We start from the raw sequence: 22,465 nt of genomic DNA, 5'->3' as shown, positions 1-22,465 counted from the left end.
TTGGTACTGATTCAAAGCTGTTTGATATTATTTTCTGCAGAGATTATTTAGCACAGATAATAAAATATCTCATGGCAATAAAGATTCTTCCTTTACAGTGATATCTGCTCTCTCATCATGTAACAGAGTCCAATGCTGTAATATTCTATTTTCCCCAAATCCCTAAATTATTCCTGTAGGGTTAATGTATAGATAGATAATAGGCAAATAGCAGATAGTTATATAAGAGACAAATAGATGTTTATTTTTAAGGGCAACTAACAGATCCGATACATCAAAACAAAGAGGGTTCACTTCAAATACTGTAGAATATACATATTTTTATTAATTTTTGGCAGCACAACTCCCCTGTCTTCAACACTAGCTGATATTAGGATATAATCTGTGGAATTGTTTATGCAAGACTTGGACCTCGAAACCAAGGACCAGTATTCTATCAGTTGCACTAGAAAAACACAGATGATTCCACCCAGCCTTTAAAGATCCCCTGTATATACCAATAGAAGCCAAATCAATCAAAGGTGAGCCAGTGTATCCCAAAGCCATCAAAAAACCTTCCCTGCTTCAGCACACTCTGGGAGAAAAATTCATCCCCAAAGGATACTCACCAATCCAGGACTGTCTTAAAACTTAAGACTCCTTTGATTCCATAAAACTCTTTTAAAACCCCTGGGAGTCTCTGCCAAAATGAAAAGCGTGCTAAGTCCCTTATTGGTAAGAGCTGAATAAACAACCTTTGATGACCTGTACAGGTGGTCCTCATTCTGTGGGTGGATTTTACAGAATAAAACATCACAAAAGCCAAGGAAAGTTTGGCGGGGTGGGCAGAGTAAGTAGGAAATTTTCTTCAGATTCCAAAGGAGAAAAAAAAAATACTGCCTAAATGTGCAGCGCTATTTTCAAAAGAGATTTTTGTTCTTAAACAGTTTCAACTCATCAGCTTCGGCCCTAAAGCTTCAATATAACAAATGGTGTTTATTACGTAAAGATGCCTCATGTATCTCTCCTGATAAAAGCAGCGACTCTTTCATTGCATTTCATCTAGCTGAGTTGCCTAGAGATTAAATGCCTTTTAATAATATCTGCTGAACTTTTTCTATACCCCTGTGCAGGCTTAGCCACAGAATCCATTTAACCATTATTTGCTGCCAGACTAGAAAGGAGGTTTCCCTGAGAAGAAGAAATTCTACCTGTGGGCCACAGCCTGGCAGAACCACAGGACCACAGCTCCCGGCCCTTAGAGTTTCTTGCCTGCCCTTTCTGACAGCCTGCCCTACAGATTTCACATTTGCTTAGCTAGCCCCTAGCACGTGAGCCAATTCCTTGGAACCTTTCTCTCACTTTCTCTTTCTTTCTCTCTCTCTTTTTCCCTGCCCCATGTCCTACTGCTTCTGTTTCTCTGGAGAACCTTGACTACCTACGGATAGGTCTGTTAGTTAGAGTCACTAGGCTCTGATCAAATTCTCATTCTGCTAAAATCTTCCTTCAAATTTATTAAGTCACCAATTCCTGCTTAGACAGGTATATGGGGAATAAAAAGGGTAGGTGCCTGCTGAGCAAGGTGTCAGATCTCCGGCAACAAAAAGTGATTTACTCACAGGTAGTAAGAAGAATTTACCAACAACAGTATAGGTTTGAAAAGGAAAGGGTTTTTTAAACTTATATTTTAAGTTCTGGGGTACAAGTGCAGGTTTGTTATACAGGTTCGTTAGTTTGCTAAGGATAATGGCCTCCAGCTCCATCCATGTTCCTGCAAAGTACATGACTATCTTTCTTTTTTATGGCTACATAGTATTCCATGGTGGCGATTCCTCAAAGACCTAAAGGCAGAGATACCATTTGACTCAGCAATCCCATTACTGGGTATATACCCAAAGGAATATAAATAATTCAATTATAAACATATATGCGTGCATATGTTCATTGCAGTACTATTCACAATAGCAAAGACATGGAATCAACCTAAATGCCCATCAATGATAGACTGAATGAAAAGGAAAGTTTTATTAGAAAGAAAGAATGGTGCAGAGGAGTTCAGCGGGAGCCTCAGCAAGAGAGAACTGAGCCCACCACAGTGGATGTTCCTTACGGGTGTGTATGGACCTTAAAGCAGGAGCTTAAGGGTAAGTTTGGACCATATTAACCATGTAGGTCATGATAGCTGATTACATTTGTAGACATTCTGGTGCCTTGATGTCATCAAGGGTTGCAAAATGAGGTTTGACGCATATGCATTGTGAAGCGTGTAGAAATTCTAGTTACTTATACATTTTTGGGAAAGAAGGCTGGTACCAGATGCCTGCTTTGGATAAAGGAGAAGTCTAATTATTTCTGAATTCCACAGGTAAGGAGCTTTGCCTCTGGGTGTCCTGCTTGATGGGTACCAGGTGATCTTTGCTCTCCTCAGTGTCCGCTCCTGGTCAAAACTCTCACTCTGAAACAAACAAGCAAACTAACTAATGAAAATCCTGAAAACTGTCGCTAGAGCTTTTCCAAAGTTCGCAATTCGTTAAAATTCTTCCACCAAAATTACAAACCTCATGCATCGCGATAAAAATGTAATGTATATAAATGAATTATTGTGGGGTGATGTGTATGTGATAAAATTATAAACTCACTCTTCCTTCTCAAGCAATGTATTTCATTGATTAGAGGATGCTGTGTGTGTGTGTGTGTGTGTGTGTGTGTGTTTTCTTTCAGGAAAGAATAACCTACTATTGGAAGTACGAAAACTGATTTTAAAGATTCCCACTGCCCTTCATAGTTCATCATAGTATATAACAAGGTGAAACTTATGTCACCTAACTGGATTTGGTCGTGCAATTTGGCAGGTAATTATTGTAAAATTGTGTTTGTAACTAACAGTGACCGTAATCGGATGTCAAGTTTAATTGTGACTTGAAACCTAAATGGCATGTCCTGGGAGACGCCACGTCCTAGACAAGGTGCCTCAACATCAGCCAAATACCTCCTCATATGGGCCGTGTTTTTGTTCACAAGATTGAGAAAACACATGCTACGGTTGATACCATCAATATGTCATGAAAACATATGCTATGGTTGATATCATCAATATCTCATGATCAACACAAAATAAGGCAGCTCCCAAAAGAAAGGCGTGACCCGGCCAGACCATAACATTCCAACGCGGAAATGAAAGACATCATTTTTTGCCTGCCATGAAAAGAAACCAGATCTACAGAAAGAGGGGGAAATGCAGGGGGGCAGAGAAAAATAAATCTCAGAAAAATAAAAGCCTCAGAGCTTTTTGGTTCCCTGTTACGGAGACCCCATTCCAACTTAACTTTTTTATTCCATGGGACATCTTGCTTCTCATAATAAATTGTCCTTTAAAGCTCTGCTGACTTGAGAAGATCTCTTTTACATATAGCTGTAGGATGCTAACTTAAGTAAGTATCTGGTGGGTACTAGACTGGTAGAGTGACTGAAACCAGAGGAACCTAGTCAATTACAATAAAAGCTCAGAAGTCATAAATGTGTCATACAGCAGTAGAATTTGTTATCTCTGAAAATTGGAAAGTTTATATATATTTCTCCCATGGGCTCTTATTTTAAGACACTTGTTACTTATAAAATGTTAGACATAGAAGGACTTTTTTAGATTATCTAGTTCTGTAAATCACACTGTCCAGAATAACTGTTGCTTTGGGGGATATTTGACCCATTTTGGAGGGAAAGACGGCCTCGCATCCAATCAGCCTTTCGTTTGCTGGGTGATCCCTACTGTGTGACTCCTGATAAGGGCTGAGTTTTAGATCCCTTTGAAGATGTCAAATGAGACCACAAATCTTCTTCCTGCTTTCTGCCAGCTCAGGCGCAGGAAGGAGAGCTAGACGTAACCCACTGAATTCCTGCCCTGACATTTGCATCCAGAAGCAGGGACACGAGAACAGAACCAGTGGCCGCCCCAGTGTCCAGTTCACAACTGCATTGCTCCTCTGCTACGTGGCCTGCCCAGCCTCCAGCAATTCCAGCTGGCTTCATCTTTGCTGTTAGTGGATTTGGGGAACTACCCATTAATTTTCAATAAATTCATCTTCTGTTTAAGTTACATCGGTACTGTTACGTTATTTGCAGCCAAGTTCCCTGGCTGATCCCATAACAGAGGATAATTCGGCTCCTCTATGTCCTGCCGGAGACAGAGCCCATTTTCCAGGGTAATCCAGTTCACTTTTGGGTAGCTCTTGGTATGAAGTCTTTTCCCTAACGCTTCTACCCATTGATTATAGTTTCGACTTTTGCAAACATAAATCTCTGCCTTCATTCTTTGGTTACAAGTAGCATAGGCTTCTTGGAGGTTACATAAATTAGGATATTTATATGCATGAAAGAGAGAAGAAACAAGAAAAAAAGAGAAAGGGAGAAAGGACAAAGGAGAGAATAAAGAAAGGTCATCTAAATGGTTCAAATGTGCTGTCCACACTGTGAGCAAACGCCCCAGAATGAACCCAAAACACATGCAGTGATCCTGTTGTCCCCTCTGTCTTGGTCCCGTGCTGGAAGTTTCTATAATACCTCAGGGGGCTAATGTGAGAATTATATTCATTCATGTATTCACAGATGTCTATTTAGAAACTCCTATGTTACAAACATTGCTTTACTTCTCAGAGATACAGTGGAGAATAAAATAGCAAGAACCTCTAACCTTGAAGTGCATAAATACATAAATAACAAGGGTGTTTCAGGCATTGAGAGGTGCTGTGTAGAAGACAAATAGGGACCAGTTTAAATCCATGTGCATTTGTTAACTGTGGCCGTGATGGTGTTGCAACCAACCACAGCACTGCAGAGCCCAAGCAGTCATCATTTGTGGCTCAGGCATTTGTGGATTACCTGGGGACTGGCTGATCTATGCCAGGCCTGGCTGGGGTACCTTGTCTTCAAAGGGTTGTGCTCTGCATGGCTGTCACTTTTGTCTTAGAACCGATCAGCCCAGGCATGCTGTTGCACGGGAATGGCAGAGGTTTGTGACAGACACTGGAACATTCCAGGCCCTTCAAACCTACCTTAGCACAGGCACTCTGCCCCTTGCATCTCATTCTATTGCAACCCAGGTGACATGACTGAACAGAAATCCAAGGGATGAATAAATACATTCCGCCATTTTGTTGACAGGAATTTTGAAGCTCACTCATCCCACAGGTCCTAAATTATGTTTATATCAATAGAACACTGCAAAGACAGCCTAGACATTTGTGCCCAGCTTCTTTTAGGTTCTCTAAGATACAGCTCTAACTGTAAAGTCAATCTGACATCTCTGTTATCATCGCAACTCAGTGGAACATTGGAACACGGCAGGCACACAAGGATGGCTTAAGGAATTAGCACCAATGATGCGACTGATCCCAGAGGCCCTACTAAATAGTCATGCTCAGCAAAAGCCTGAATTGCTGGAAGAATCTGAGCTAGAAAATATCTGAGTTACAAACGTCCAGGTTGAGAAAAATCCTCCAGCCGAGGAACTAATTTAGGGAAAAGGTTAGACAGTAAATGGAATATAAAATGGCTGGCGAGTCCCAAGTGTCTTGAAGCAGGGAAAGGCCAGGGATTGATGGCAGCTGGCTGGACCCTGGGCTGGGGGTCCGGGGCCATGCTACTTTTGCGTGCTTAGAGGACATGTAAACCACAGACAGGGAACCTGGTCCCAAAAGGTTCATTTTTCCCTGCTGGCTCTACTGAAAATAATGACAGTGTATAAAATATCATGTGCATATTATATAGAGACCTCTTGAAAAGGTAATAAATTCTTGGGGTTTGGGGCACAAAGGTGGGAAGCAAATCTTATTTTATTGCTCAGTGATCCATCCTGCTCAGCCTGTCTCCCTTCTTAATTTCTGACAATCCACAGGATCTTCCCGAGTCTCTGCCTGGGGCTGTGTTTGGAAAAACAAGGTCACATGAACCATTGGGTAAAAGTGAGGCAGGAATTTCTCAGCATCACTGACTGTGTCCTTAGTGGCAGGGAGATTTCTGCAGGGGTGTAGGGTCTTGGGTGCAAACAGGTTCCTACTCAGTGACAGGGACTGCATCACCTTCTTGTATCGGTACAGATGCCCCTTGTGTGGGGCATTCTTAGGCATTCCAATTCCAGCTGACGTGGTAGCTCAATTGTATCTATTAAGAATTTGCTCAAACGCTGTTTCATTGCTTGTCTAATGTTATAGCTGCCTCCTTTGCCTGCTGTGCTTTGCCAAAAGCTGTGTGTCTTGCTCCTGTAAGAGGAACTTGTCCCTGAAACTTACCTCACCTCTTTCCACAGAGATCTCAGTTTTCAAAGTTATTGTGCCTATGTTGATTAGCCATTTACTTATTTATTTATTTCCTTATTGTTAACATGAGAGTAACACACACATGCGGCTTTCATTTTTCTAAAGGAAAACCAAACTTCATAATTTTTTGAATGGAATTAATAAAAACCAATTAATCACGGTTATGCCTACGGTGCCGTGTTCAACAACAGATGCTTCTCATAGTAATTAGGTTGGAATAATAACAGGAGAGGAAAAGCCCAGTCATTAGTACTGCCAAGAGTGCTAACAAGACTGTTTCATCAATAACACCGCTGGGAGAGGAGTTCTTAGCATCCAGGGCTGGCAATGATTTACTGTGTGCCTTCAGTGGGGCCATTCCAACTTCCTGGGCCTCAGTTTCCTTAACGAAACATAAAGAAATAACATAGTTCCTGTTTTTTTTTTTGAGACAGAGTTTTGCTCTTGTTGCCCAGGCTGGAGTGCAATGGTCTGATCTCGGCTCACCACAACCTCCACCTCCCAGGTTCAAGCGATTCTCCAGCCTCAGCCTCTGGAGTAGCTGGGATTACAGGCATGCCCCACCACGCCCAGCTAATTTTGTGTTTTTAGTAGAGACAGGATTTCTCCATGTTGGTCAGGCTGGTCTTGGACTGCCTACCTCAGGTGATCCACCCACCTTGGTCTTCCAAAGTGCTGGGATTACAGGCGTGAGCCACCGCGCCGCCCATAGTTCCATTTTTAATTTGACCACAAAACAGCTATTTGGAGGAAATTGGTCTGCGAAAGGGTGGAGGCAATGTGACAGTACCCTTGTAAATGGCCTGCATTTTCTTTATTTAACTGTTATCCTTTGGATTCTAGATATACAAATCTGTCCCCTAAGCAACTTTGGGTTATTCATACACATTTTGGCTGCTGTCTATAGTTAGTTCATTGAGCTTTTGTGTTTCCATCTTTTATCACGTAGAGACAGTATAGCCAAATACAGAGATGATTTCAAATCCTTACTTCCTCACTGTCTCAATAAGAAAGGGTTATGCAGCTTTTTGCATTTAGCTGGCCCGTGTAGGGAGAGTTATATAGCATCATGCTTGTAAAACACTTAGCAGATCATCTGATGCATTGTGCATGGGGGCACTCACCAAATAAGTTGATGTTACCGTCATTATTTTGAGGCTTCCCGGAGCGTGCAGGGGCACATAACTGTCTCACCAGATGCAAGAGACAGACCCCAGATTCTCCTGCTGTTTTTGTTTGTTTCCTTTTATGTCTTTATATATAGTGTCAGGGTGTGTGAGCAGAGTTTAAACTCAAGCCCAAAATAACAACCAGCATGAGAAACATCTGGGTCCATCAGACTGGTGAGAGGGACCCTGTTTTGGGCCTGGGTCAGGGGGACTGGAGACTGGGGTGGGCTTACCTTCAGTACTGGGTGGAAGAAATTTCATCTCTTGCCATTCACAAGAAAGCCTTGTGCTTTGGAGGACTTACAAATGCTTCAGTGACCTTCCCATTCTGGCTGGTGGGAATTGGCACCTGTGTGAGCTCTGAGTGCTTTTCCCTCACTCCCATTGAGGTGGTTCTTCCTTGGCTAACCTCACGTGCGTGTGTGGATCAGAATCCGGCTGAGGACTTCACCTGGGCTCTCTGTGTAGCCCAAGCGTTTCTTCTAGGTGCAACTTTCCTCATCTTTGTTAACTCTGCTTGCAAATGTCAGCTGCCATTGTACCCCCAGAATCCCTACTTCACAGCACCAGCTCAGGAAGTTCACCAGGCTTCAGCTGGGTCCTCGCTCTGTGCAACGTACTCAAAAGCCTCTCTAGGCAATGGATGGGGGCAGCCATAGGATCCACCTTGATCATTTCCCATCTCTTAGTGAATCACTGTCCTACATGGTCTGATGCCTAATGTCCTGAAGACCATTATTTTGTATAATTTTGTTTTTTTTCCAGGTGAGATCATGAATCTAGTCTCGATTACTTCATCTTGGTCAGAAGGAGAATTTCCATCTGTGTAGTTTGCTGAGGTGAAAATCCAGATTTTTGCAGTGGCATTGGGCCAGCACTGTGGCTCCATGTGATCCAGTTTCCATTCTGCCCAGTTCTCAGGACAGTTTTTGAGGCACCACATAGTCACCTCTGTCTAGTCTGTTTACCCACCCCTCACCCGCCTGGTTATTCTGCTTCTCCTTTTTTCTAGTAACTGCATTCCATGTTGTCCTTTGAGGAGCTGTCATTTGACCACTCTCCTTTCATGTGGAAATCCTTTAGAATTGGCTTGATCATCAGAATGTGTCCTGTCCCTTCCTATAATGATGGCCTCAGAAATGCATATGTGACTGAACACATGTAACGAAGAGTCCTCCAAGAGAAGAATGTGGTCCCTAATGGTTCCTGTGGAGGGAATTTTTGTGGAGGGTTCTTATTGCAGGCATTCAATGACGTGCCTTTTTCTGAAGTGACCACTGTGGTTAGGAAAAGGAAGCTTCACCTGTGTATGTGTGGGGTCTGAGTATGATTTGCTAAACTGGTAGAATAAAAGCATGGCACTGCACATTCGTTACCAAGTGGAAAAGAATACGGCCAATACAGGAGAGAGAGAGAGACAGAGAGAGAGAATATTTGGGAAAAGAAGGAAAATTTCTTAGGAGACTGTTTAGGACATTGAGGGCCTGGCTCAAAAATATACCAGCAATGAAATTTTCCAGGTAAATTTTATTTCCTTTTTTTTTTTTTTTTTTTTTTGAGAAGGAGTTTCACTCTTGTTGCCCAGGCTGGAGTGCAGTGGCGCCATCTTGGCTCCCCACAACCTCTGCCTCCCGGGTTCAAGCGATTCTCCCGCCTCAGCCTCCTGAGTAGCTGGGATTACAAGCATCCACCACAACGCCCGGCTAATTTTATATTTTTAGTAGAGATGGGGTTTCACCATGTTGGTCAGGCCGGTTTCAAACTCCCGACCTCAGGTGATCCGCCGGCCTCGGCTTCCCAAAATGCTGGAATTACAGGCGTGAGCCACCGCACCTGGCCTCATTTCCATTTCTTATTGGAAACTTTGTATGTGTGTTTTTAAGCCAGAATGGTTGGGATTTAGTTCTTGGTATATAAAATAACCCTACTATGACATTCATCATAAAGCCATTCACACTGCCCTTTGTTAGTTAGCCCTGCTTGTACAGGCACAGTGTGGGTCGTGGATTACACCAGCACCCAGAAACCCCAGTCTAAAGGAAGGGTGAGGCAGCCATCGCTGGAAGGGATGGCCTGTACAATTACTGTTTTTTTTCTAAGAGTTCTGAAGCACAGCATGGAGTGTTTGGAAGTTAGGTATGCCCTTTACTTCACAAATAACAGCAGTTAGATTGGCTCTGAACTGCCTCCTTGTTTTGATTTGTTGAAACTGGGTGAATTCAGGGGTGAGAGTGAAGGGCTCCCAAATCCTTAGGTTATGCAGAATGTGTACACTCAGATCTACTCTTAAATATCTTTTTCCCTGCTTTCCTCTCGCTACAGAGAGAAACCACGAAAGATTTTTATAAAAGGTGATACTATTGGCATAGGAGATGGGGGGAAAAACAGTTTTCCAACTTAGTGATCATCTTTTGCTAGTTCTCTTTCCTTCTCCCGGATCTGGTTATCGGTGGATCACCGTGTCCTCTGAAGGCTCTCCCAGAGCTGCACTGGGGATTGCAGGGATATGAGGACCACTTCATAAAAGCTCACTGGTTTTTTTTTTTTGTTTTTGAGACGGAGTCTCTCTCACTCAGCCATCCCGGCTGGAGTGCACCGGCTCACTACAACCTCCGCCTCTCAGGTTCAAGAGATTGTCCCATCTCAGCCTCCCAGGTAGCTGGGATTACAGGCACCCGCCCTCATGCCCGGCTAATTTTTGTATTTTTCTTTTTTTTTTTTTAGTAGAGACAGGGTTTCACCACGTTGGCCAGGCTGGTCTTGAACTCCTGACCTCGGGTGATCCACCCACCTCGGCCTCTCAGTATGCTAGAATTACAGGTGTGAGCCACAGCACGCGGCCAAAAGCTCACCTTTAATTCAGTTCCATCTAACTCATGTTTCTCCTGTGCATTTTCTTTTCTCAAGGCATTGAGCTTTCTGCAGTGGCCAGAGCTGCTAATGAGTTATCGCAAGCTTTTTTCCTTAGGGGAGATAAAATGGTTTTGATAAAATCAAAGTGCTTCTTTCTAATTCTGATTCCATTCCCTTGTTCTTTTTTCTAGGTCCCCAGCTTAGAAGGGGACTGGCTGATGCTTCCTTTTACTTCAGACTGTTTCTTCTCCAATGTTAAATGGTAAATCCATACCTGATGTATCTGTTATTGATAAATTTCAGATGGTATTTCAAGTTTCTACAGAAGCTTTCTCACTTCCTGCGTGAACATTTTCTAAATGGAAAAATTTTTCCTTCCATAGGATATTTTCAATTTGAGTTCTAAGAAATGTATTTGTTAGATTTTTCTTTTTCTTTTTTTTTTTTAGTTTACTATCTGTCTTCTAATTTTTTCCTCTAGGAGAAAGTGTTTAAAGGAACAAAAAGGTTTCTCAAAAGGGAATTTGCCTAATGGATAATACGGTGTTCATTTTATAATTCACTCTTTATATTTAATTTCAGATTTCCACCTTCTACATTATTTTCTATTGGCTGGTAGATACGTGATAGTCAGAAACGTTTCCATCAGACACTTACACTAAATCTATCATTTAGGATTTGTGTTTTGTATCCATTAGAGTTCCAATAATTTCCTTCTGTCTATTCAAGTCCTTCTCCCTTTCTTTCCAGCCTTCAATTTCTTGTAAAAGAAATTTTCAGTGTTTTTAAAGACCAGAAAGTGCTTTCTTAGGTTGTGAATTATTTTTCTGCCAGGCTCGTAAGCTGTTTTCACTCAAGTGACTTAGAATGGCCGGGCTTCATCTTACAGAAACCATATCTAACTTTGAAAGTGACCCATATACACACTTCACCATGGAGAAAGGGGGCTCACCTGTGGCTTATTTTCATCAAGGCCTCTTTTATCATTACACAAAGAGATAGACCTGTTCATATTAGTACTAACTGACGACAAGCCCAGTGTTTCTAACTCACTCAAAGAGCTGGCCTATCTTGAAGGAAGCGCAAGAATTTCCTGGGTTTATAATCTAGTTAAATGTGTTAAGAATTTTACAACATTTTTCACTTTACCAGATAGTCTTTTGATTACTTGCTTTGTCCATGTTAAACTATGTTTGGTTTTTTGTTTGTTTGTTTGTTTTGAGACGGAGTCTCGCTCTGTTGCCCCAGCTGGAGTGCAGTGGCACGATCTGGGCTCACTGCAAGCTCCACCTCCCGGGTTCACGCCATTCTCCTGCCTCAGCCTCCCGAGTAGCTGGGACTACAGGTGCCCGCCACCAAGCCCAGCTAATTTTGGTATTTTTAGTAGAGACGGGGTTTCACCTTGTTATCCATGATGGTCTCGATCTCCTGACCTCGTGATCCACCCACCTCAGCCTCCCAAAGTGCTAGGATCACAGGCGTGAGCCATCGCACCCGGCAAATTATGTATTTTTTAAAGACTATTAAGAAGGATTACTTACCATCACCTCCCCAGGAACCAGGAGGACCTGTGTATCCCCTGAGCCTTCAGACACCCCCACTGCTAACGCAGAGCTGGGAGTAAAGGCTTGTGGCCATCAGCAGACCTACCACAGTAGCCAAGGCTCTGCATGCCTGCCTCTGGTGGCCAGACTCCAGCGTAGACACAAGACCACACTGGACCCTGGAGAATGTGGAGCTTGGAATGCAAACAAGCACCCGGCAACCAGGACAGGCTACCAGGGACTAGAGATCCAGGAGGCTTCATTGGGTAACAAAGTTCTACCCAAGCATTCTTTTGCATTCCACCTGGGGAACAAGACAGCACCCGGTTTCACACTCGCAAGGCATGAGACTGTGTGCAGCCAGAACGACCAGTAGGGGGCGCAAAGGCCACTCCAGGCACCTGCTGGCCTCAGAGAAAACAGGAAATCCGGAAGCCCACTCCTGCTGTCTTTTCTCTGCAAGGAAATGTGCCAGGGGACTGCAGCCCAGACAGTCGGCAGTAGAGGACTCGTGAAGGTCATTATCACTGCTTTTTCCTCCTCTTACTGAAACTCTTCCCTCTGCAGCCCTGGAAGGCTGATCCTACCTACAGGTGTCAGAGAAATCTGCCTCCCTCAGAGTCCCTGTCTAGTTTGTTTTTGATCCAGCCACAAATACTAGGGCAGAAAAATAATGGACGGTACAAAGGTCTTTACTGTCTTTTGTTGGTTGGTTTTTATTTATTTATTTTTTGAGGTTTTTCCCATGATAATGAGTACAATGGAGGCATAATGTATTTCACGTTGTAAACCAAAAAGTATCTGAGGCAAGACTCAATCAATTTGGAAGTTTATTTTGCCAAGCTTAAGGACGTGCCGTGACACGGCCTCAGGAGGTCCTGAGAACAAGTGCCCATGGTGGTCAGGCCACGGCTTGGCTTTATACATTCCAGGGAGACAGAAGACATCAGTGGTCCAGAAAGGTGGGACAACTCTCAGTGGAAGCTTCCAGGTCATAGGTGGATTCAAAGATTGTCTGATTGGCAATTGGTTGAAAGAGGTTGTCTAAAGACCAGATATCCATAGAAGGGAAGGTCTAGGCTCAGATAAAGGGTTGTGGAGACCAAGATTCTTATCACGCAGACAAAGCCTCCAGGTAGCAGGCTCAGAGAAGATAAATTGTAAATGTTTCTTATCAGACTGTAAAAGGTGTCAGACTCTTAAGTCAATTCTCTCCAGGATCAGGAAAAGAATTTTTAAAAAGGTTTATAAGCTAATTATTTTATTAATTTATTGTTAGCAACTTTGAGATCTGATTAAGAAATCTTTCCTAAACCCAAGATAGCAAAGAGTTTTATCTTCCGTTTTTTCTTAGAAGCTTTATTCTTTTAATTTTAACACTTGGGTCTATAGTGTCTCTCAAAATCAAGTAATGGGTCACTTCAGTTCCAAGTGTAACAATGAAAAGTGAAAGCTGTGAATTACCTCTTTCCCTGTATTTTCACAGTATCTTTGTACAAAGAAAGCAGCAAAGAGAATTGCATCATATAAAGAGTGAATTAAACTATCTAAAGGAGCAAAAAGTCATCATCACATGGACAAGAAATTAAGACATAACATCCATCTCACTATTTGCAAAGTGGTTTATTCCTACAGACAATGCAGATATGTAAAAACGTTTTTCTATATTTCATCCTTTGTAGAACCTAAGGAAATAAGCCCACATTTTGAAATAAAATTTTTAAAAATCATGTAAAAAAATGACCTACTGTAGCAATGACATTTTGAAGACATCTCGTAGAAGATGAAGATTGCCCAGTATTATGAATTGATAACGTGATTGCTTTCTTGGACTGGGAGGATAATTTCCCTAATGGACATTAAAGCGTTTGGATCGTTATTTTCCGCCTGGAAAGTGACAGTGTCCTGATTGTCTCAAGTAAGGGCACCCCATGAAACACAGGCCGAGGCCGTGTCCTTCTCCAAATTTTCCTCCATTAAAAAAATCTAAAAAATAAACACAGCAAACATGGCACCATAACTTATCTAAATTTTACAAATTCATGAAGAGATCATTGATGCATACTAACGATGTGAATTTAAAAAATCTGATATGTAGTGTTTGCACTTTGCAAACAAAAGTCAAAATAAAGGTGTGCTTTTTTTCATGAATGCCATTTTTCATTTTCAAATTCCACTTTTTCTTCTTTTATTGGAACCACATTTACCACATGGCATACATGCATAGTGCGATCTGGAGAGAAAATGCTGGGATCTGTGGCTCAGGCTTTCTATATTCTAGGGGGAACAAGTTTCCCCTAAATTACCTAAATTATATTTACATAAATAATTATGTAAATTTAGATTGTTTGTTTTTTGGAGACAGGGTCTCACTCTGTCACCCAGGCTGGAGTACTGTGGTGTGATCTCGGCTCACTGCAACCTCTGCTTCCGGGGTTCAAGCGATCTTCGTGCCTCAGCCTCTCAAGTACCTGGGACTACAGGTGTGTGCCACCACACCTGCTAATTTTTGTATTTATTTATTTATTTATTTTTTTAGTAGAGATCGTATTTCACCATGCTAGCCAGGCTGGTCTCGAACTCCTGACCTCAAGTGATCTGCCCACTTTGGCCTCCCAAAGTACTGAGATTACAGACATGAGCCACCATGCCCAGCCATAAATTTATATATATTTATACATATATATATAATTAAATATATATATAAATATATATATCTATTTGAGACAGACCTTCACTCTGTTACCCAGGCAGGAGTGCAGTGGTGCAATCTCAGCTCACTGCAACCTCCGCCTCCTAGGTTCAAGTGATTCTCCTGCCTCAGCCTCCTGAGTACCTGGGATTACAGGGGCCTGCCACCACACCGGGCTAATTTTCGTATTTTTAGAAGAGACAGGGGTTCATCATATTGGCCAGGCTGGCCTCGAACTCCTGACCTCGTGGTCTGCCCACCTCGGCCTCCCAAAGTGCTGGGATTACAGGAGTGAGCCACCATGCCTAGCCTTTCAGGATCATTTTCTGCCAGCTTTTTAGATTCATAAAAGCATGCAGCTTCACAGGTTAGTTTCACAAAGACAATTTTTAAGTTGTATGTCTATTATTTTACGATGCCTATGACATTTGGAAAAAAGGGAGCCATTGATCATTAAGACACATCCAACTGAGACTTCCCTTTCCATACCAATGACAAAGGATGGCATTTGCCAAAATGGCAAAGGTGAGGCTGACAGTTTCTTGAAGTGCCTGGGGAGCCAACAGGATGGCTTGTAAAAAATTTAGTAAATGACGCACCCCCTAATCCTGAAACATCTGCAGCAATCTTCAGGGATCCAAGAAACTCCTCAGTTGTCTTGAGTCTTTCTTATGTCTCCAGAACTCTGCATGTCTGGGCCAGTAGCATCTTTCACTCTTGGCCGCATACAAAACTCTTGCCCCTACACATATACATAATCAAGCTATTAATGCAAAAGAGCAAAATGGGAGCCATGGCCTCAGGCACTAAAATGCTAACTTTTTAGGTAGTTTGCTCTGCTGATTAGAAAGTAGGAAATATTTGTCCTGTTTCTCTTATCATCAAATGGGGACATCTGGAAAAAAACTTTTATTCAGGTTCGGAGGAAAAAGGAAAGTTAATATTTTAGAGATTCAACTTCTTTATGTCTTTTCAGATTAAACTTTTTTTTTTTTTTTTTTTTGGAGACAGAGTCTTGGTCTGTTGGAGCTGTAGTGCATTGGCACAATCTCAGCTCACTGTAACCTCCCCCTCCGAGGTTCAAGCGATTCTCCTGCCTCAGCTTCCCGAGTAGCTGGGGGGATTACAGGGGCGTGCCACCACGCCCAGATAATTTTTGCATTTTTAGTAGAGATGGGGTTTCACCATGCTGGCCAGGCTGGTCTCGAACTCCCAACCTCAGGCAATCAGCCCTCCTCAGCCTCCCAAAGTGCTGGGATTACAGGTGTGAGCCACTGCACCCGGCCGATTAAACACCTTTTAAAATTGTTTACATTACTTTTAATTTCTGCAAAAAGAGCATTAAGTGTGTGGAAAAAAGTTAATGCATGTTTATAAATCTAAATGTCAAATTACACAGATATTTACTTTTTCTTGTTTTCAGCAGCTGGAAATCTAGGAGCAGAAGCCCAGCATAATGATCTCTGAAAGCCTGGATGCATGGATTCCTCTCTTCCTTCCCAAAACCGTGGAGTAGAAATGTGAGTATCAGCATGCTGCACAGACTTCTACAGATGTCCAGGGAACTGAATTTCTAGAAGTTATAATCTATGTTCTTTCCCAACCCCCGCTTCAGTTTACATATCGCAGGCCTGTTTGTTGAAAAGCAATCAGCTAGAAAATAAGAGTGGTTATAACCTGTGCTGCCCAGTGATCGGGCAAAGAGAGCGGATGAAACTTCGATGACTTTCTGTTAGTCTGATTAATATCCATGCCAAATGTAAGATTAATTGAAGGCCTTATCGCTTCCCACCAAAATGTTCCTCCACTTGCTGTATACTACTTTGAAATGTAAAATTATGGGTTTGTTTAACAGTTTAATTTGTCAGTGGGCATTCAACTCTTCTATTTGTGTTTTTACTTTGAGCTTAGTAGGAGCAGACAAATAGAGGTCATCTCTGTTTTCTTCCTGAAGCTATTTTCAGGGCAGAAGTGCCTTAACCACTTCATTGAGAAACCACCTTTGCATGCAGTACCCTGAGTTGGCTTCAGCACGCCAAGCTCCACAACGTGGGAAATACCCTGCTTTCCATGTTGCTTTAATCCCAGTGCTCATGAGTAAGGACCTGTCCTGTCCATTGTCCGTGAAAACACTCCCACAAAACGAAGTCACACCCGGTATCTGTTAACGGAGATACCGACTGGGTGGAGGAGACTCATTCCCTGATGCAATTCAGGTCTCACAAAGGAAAAAAGAAAAAAAAAATCCTTTTCTGTTGAGGATACAGATGGAAAGAAAATGGAAAATGCCTTTCAAAATGCACAAGCCTAGTTTTCTAATTCTGTTTCGGTGAACGTGCCGGTGACCTTACCTGTGCGGCTCGGTATTGCGGTGGCTTTTCAGCTACTTCTCCACCAAATCCTTTGAAAAGCAGCAGTGGCAGAAACAAATAACCCAATTAAAAACAATAATAGCAACCATAAAAAAAGAAAAGATAAAGAAGAAAGCAGTGGTTTTCCTTGGCTAGCTGAGGAACTTTCTACTAGGCATTAGCAATCGCTTTGCAAACTTTTTTTTTTTTTAATAGCAAATGCTTCATTCTCTAGACAAATTTCAAGAATTTTCAAGCATCAGCAGACTCAATTCTTCACCCTCATTTTAACAATTAAAGAATCAGCGGAATGCCTGTGTTTAAGAGTCAAGCCCATTAAACCTGTGATTTGTACGTTGCTCACACTCTCTATTCCTATTAGCAAGAGATGCTAGGAGAACTTGGTCATCAATTTGATGAGTTCCAAGGGGAATGTGGGTTTAGGTTGTGGTGTTCATATACATAGACATCTGGCTGAACACATGTACCTAAGAGTCCTCTATTTTTCCTTGCTTGCTCTACTGAAAATAAAGACAGAGTGTGTAAAATATAATGTATATATTATACAAAGACCTCTTGAAAAGGTAATAAATTCTGGTGATTTGGGGCACAAAGGTGGGAAGCAAATCTCATTTTGTTGCTCAGTGATCCATCCTGCATAGGCTGTCTCCCTTCTTAATTTCTGACAATCCAGGGGATCTTCCCGAGTCTCTGCCTGGGGCTGTGTTTGGAAAAACAAGGTCACATGAGCCATTGGGTAAAAGCGAGGCAGGGATTCTTTAGCATCATTGAGGATGGATGATTCCTATTCAACATAGTATTGGAAGTCCGGGCCAGAGCAATCAGGCAAGAGAAAGAAATAAAGGGCATCCAAATAAGAAGGGAGGAAGTCAAACAATCCTTGTTTGCAGATGACATGATCCTATATCTCGAAAACCCTATAGTCGAGACCCAAAATCTCAATAAGCTGATAAACAACTTCCGCTGTCTCATTTGTAAGTGGGAGCTAAATGCTGAGAACACACTGACCCATAGAAGGGAATGATTACACTGGGTCCTATCGGAGGCTGGAGGGTGGGAGGAGGGAGAGGATTAGGAAAAATAACTAATGGGTTACAGTAGGTTTAATACCTGAGTGACAAAATAATCTGCACAACGAACTCCCATGACACAAGGTTACCTAGTAACAAACCTGCACATGTACCCCTGAACTTGAAATAAAAGTTATATTTTAAAAATAACAATATAATAGATGACCTGAACATTTCTGTTTTGAATAGCTCAATCATCAGCCCTTTGTGGTCATGAAAATGTCCAAGGTAATTCCTCTATGTCCTTCCAGGTCTATTTATTAAATATGCCAATGGCTCGATAGAGCCCACACTAAGGTCTTACTATCCCAATATCTGCTCTTTTAGCCATCCCATCTTAATACATTAAAATACTGTCTCATTTTCTTATTCTAAAAATCTTGATTTGCTTAGTATTGTATTTGCTTAATATCAACAATATAATACTATTATTTCAACAATAATTTCTATTTTAAAAGCTATTTGAGATTTGAGTAATTTCTTTTTTCTTTGACAATTATTTTTCCAGTCCCTGTGTTCTTGACAACTGCCTCTTGAGCTTCAGAGCTCGTTCATATTTTTCTTGATCCACTCATTTTCATGACTTTATTGAGCATACTTGTTGATTTTGAATCTCAGTACAAGTCCCACGAAAGTTTCAACTTTGCTAGGATTATGGATGTGAATGCTTTTCTAGTCACTGAAAAGATGGATTTTCTCACTGCTAAATTGAAACAGAATTTTGCTCATTTCTTATTTTTATTTTTATTTTTTTAAATGACAGTTTTAATCTGCAGCTGTTTCCTAGGGGATTTTCTTTTTGTACTTATTAATGCTGGTTTTATATTTGAGTCTGGGTGGCAAAATATGTTTTTCAGAAAATACTCGTATGAATACAGGTGTTTTCTTTGAGATTTTTTGTTTTCATACTTTTCCAATGAATGTTCAGCCACCAGATAACAAAATACAAGAATTGCATGTGATTCACAGATATTTCCCCACCTTTGCAAAATTCATGTTGAGAACTGACCCTTTCCCACTGGTTGTTAATGTTGTTAAGTAAGATCTCTCATGCATTGCCAACCCCATAAGATGTCAATGAGAAAAGGAAGGAAACAGAAAGCGAGGATAAGTTGATTAGTTTCTATTAATAGGCAGTACAGTATGGAAAAGTAGAGAAAACCTGAAATTCAATATGGATTCCATTAATTAAAATAAAATGGCTAATCTCTTGGAGCTAGAGACTATTATTCTTAGCAAACTAAGGCAGGATCAGAAAACCAAATATCACATGTGCTTACTTATAAGTGGGAGAGAAATCGTAAGAACGTATGAACACAAAGAAGGAAATAACAGACACTGGGGTCTACTTCAGGGACAACAATGGGAGGAGGGAGAGGAGCAGAAAAGGTAAATATTGGGGCCAGCACCCTGGCTGAGGCCTGTAATCCCACACTTTGGGAGGCTAAGGTGGGTGGATCACCTGAGTTCAGAAGTTCAAGACCAGCCTAGCCAACATGGTGAAACCTCATTTCTACTAAAAATACAAAAAAATTAGCTGGGTATGGTGGCACACACCTATAATCCCAGTTATTCAGGAGCCTGAGGCAGGAGAAGCTTGAACTCGGGAGGCGGAGATTGCAATGAACCGAGATGTGCCACTATAGTCCAACCTGTGCAACACAGTGAGACTCTGTCTGAAGAAAAAATAAAAGAAAAGATAACTATTGGGTACTGGGCTTAATACCTGGGTGATGAAATAATATGTACAACAAACCCCATGACATATGTTTAGCTATGTAAAAAACCTTCACAAGTATCCCAAAACCTAAGACAAAAGTTAAACAAAAATAAAAGTAAATTTTTAAAATTTAAAAAATAAGTAAAAATTAAAATTAAACAAGCAATGGCTAGTCTCAATGAATTAAACTTCTATGTAAACAAAGCATGTCTCAAATAAAACATAATATTTTTACAAATAAAAAATATTTTTACCCCATGTTTTAAAAAGACCTCTAGAAGTCAAAAACAACAGAAAAAAACCACAGGAACAAAAAACAAAAAAAGCAAACAACAATAAAACCAACAACAAGCAGATGTTGTGATAAATGTCTGTGAAAATAATGAGCAGTGTTTGTTACAAATAAGGCAGCTACATTCTTATTTCCTTCCACGGGAGACTGGGGGTTGTGCTATTTGTGGTACTTTCCTCTTGGCCAACAGGTGCGCCATGTTGGAATCATTCCTGAACCACTCTCTCCTGGTTTCCTTAATGCTCTGTGGGATCACGGAGGTGGTCTTTATAGTCTCAGTTTATTCTTTCAATATAAGGGCATCAATTTCACACAAGCCTAGTCTCACACCAAGGGCAATAACTGTTCACTGTACCTTACCAGTATCAAAGAATTAAACATCTGTCAAATTCTTTCTCATTGCAAACAGCTATTTGTCATGAGATGCGTATCAAGGCCTTTGGCTGAATTTATTTCTATGAATTAGCACTGAGCCAGTACCAGGCCGTATATCAAACCATTCCTAATACTTCAGCAATGCCTATGTGGGCTGTATTAAAAGCACACCCTGGCTTATTACATATTTGCATTTGATTTTCAGGTCTCTGACACCAGAGATCTAATTAATAATTCCCTGACAAATTATTCTGTGCTAAATTACCCTCTATTGCTGACCAAACTCACAGCTCCAACTCTCTGAAAAACAGAAAGCATGTAGTAGAATTCAAACATAAGAAAGTTCTGTTTGTTTGTTTGGTTTTGAGACAGGGTCTCGCTCTGTCACCCAGGCTGGAGTGCACTGGTGTGATCATAACTCCCTGCAATTTCTGCTTCTCAGGCTCAAGCAATTCTCCCATCTTAACCTCCTGAGTAGCTGGGAATGCAGGTTTAGACCACCACACCTGACTTGGTGATTCAAAAAATTAAAGAATTGTTTAAGTTTTTGTAGAAACGGAGTCTTACTATATTGCCCAGGCTGGTCTCAAACTCCTGGGCTCAAAGGATCCTCCCACCTCGGTCTCCCAAAGTGTTGGGATTATAGGCATGAACCACCATACCAGGCCCATATGAAAACATTTTAAATCTGCATGTACCCCAGCCCCATATCTTGGCAGACCCACTTGATGTTATCGCTGTCAAACAGGATGGAGTTGGTGTATGGGCCGCTGTCCTCTGGCAGGATGGTGGTATAGGAAGTGAACTTGACTCTCTTCCTCTTTGGGCCTGAAGAATTCATAGGTTCATTTTTAATTTCTTTCTCATAGACGTAGTCAGAAAGTCTAAATAGTTGGCTTTGAAAAGTCTTCTGGGAACTGCCGTTCAGAAGGAAGTTCCTCTCCTCGAACCGCAGGCCCCTGTCTATCATGGTTGTGCACTCCTCCGACGGGAGTGTAACGTCAACAGGGTTCTCCAAAAGTTCCACTTCATTCCCAAGCCAGACCCAGTCGTGGGAATGGGGGAAGTTGCCCTGCTCGCTCACAGCAAACCTTTTGTGTCTGTGTTTCCAGGAAAACGCCATGCAGTTGATCAAGAAGACCAGAATGGCCAAGAAGGTGACGCAGAGCAGGGCATACATACCTATCTCGAACTCCGTTAGCCCCCTTGAGGTCACTAGGATTACTGGGCTCCAGTGACTTTTCTTGAGTGGGGAAGCTTGTGAAGCTGTCTGGACCACCATTTTTGAGTCATTTATTATTTTCTTCCATGGGAGACTGGGAGCTTATGCTTTTGTTGGTACTTTCCTCTTTCAACATGACCAACAGGTGACCGTGTTGAAATCATTCCTGAACCGCTCTCTCCTGGTTTCCTTCACAAGCTATAGAATCACTGAAGTGGTCTTTACAGTATCAATTTATGCCCTCGATATCATTGCCGTGTCTTTGGTATTCATTGCTACTTGGTTCAAATTTGACCTTGGCATTTCCTTTACTCATGGCAAGGACACTCTTCCTCTTGGTCTTCAAACAAGGTCACTAATCATCATGTTTAACTTAATCAAAAGCCCTTGGCTTTCACCCTCCACAACCACAAAGCATTATCTGAACTCAAGACAGACCAACCACTTCATGTAATAATGAGACAGTAACCATCTCATTGAACCTTAAAGGTGACATTGAAACATCACCATACAAAAATTCAAAAAGAAACCAAAACTTTGTGTTATGATAAATATATTTCATACTTGAAAAATTTATTCACGTAAATGTTGATGCCAAAAATTATTTCAGTACACAGAATTAGAAAAATAATCTCTAGTGCTCTGTAAACTTAAACAGTTCTTGACATGCATCGGATGGTCATTAGTGATGATCTCTATGCCACTGATGTGAAGAACAATACATATTAATAAGTACATGGAATTAGGAAGTACACATTGACTTATTTCACATTCTATGACTGAATTTTATTTTGTCCCTTATTAAAACATTTTGAAGATTAGGAAATACATCCAAATTATTTTAAAGTGCAACTAATTAGACCACC

At 41.5% G+C, this 22,465-nt stretch overlaps 1 long non-coding RNA gene and 1 pseudogene across 1 annotated transcript; one reads left to right on the top strand and one right to left on the bottom strand.

Moving 5' to 3' along the window:
- Positions 1–630: 630 nt before the first annotated feature.
- Positions 631–22,013, bottom strand: LOC111522959 (annotated as a pseudogene).
- Positions 12,144–17,024, top strand: LOC111522953. Its single transcript, XR_002725386.2, has 3 exons — positions 12,144–12,373; positions 13,343–13,512; positions 15,972–17,024. It is a non-coding gene; the product is annotated as an uncharacterized LOC111522953 (long non-coding RNA).
- Positions 22,014–22,465: the final 452 nt, after the last annotated feature.

This window comes from Piliocolobus tephrosceles, chromosome 10, assembly GCF_002776525.5.
Source record: "Piliocolobus tephrosceles isolate RC106 chromosome 10, ASM277652v3, whole genome shotgun sequence".
Classification (NCBI taxonomy): Eukaryota; Metazoa; Chordata; class Mammalia; order Primates; family Cercopithecidae; genus Piliocolobus; species Piliocolobus tephrosceles.
Note: the sequence above shows the minus strand (reverse complement) of the source record. Positions and strands in the feature narration are given on the sequence as shown.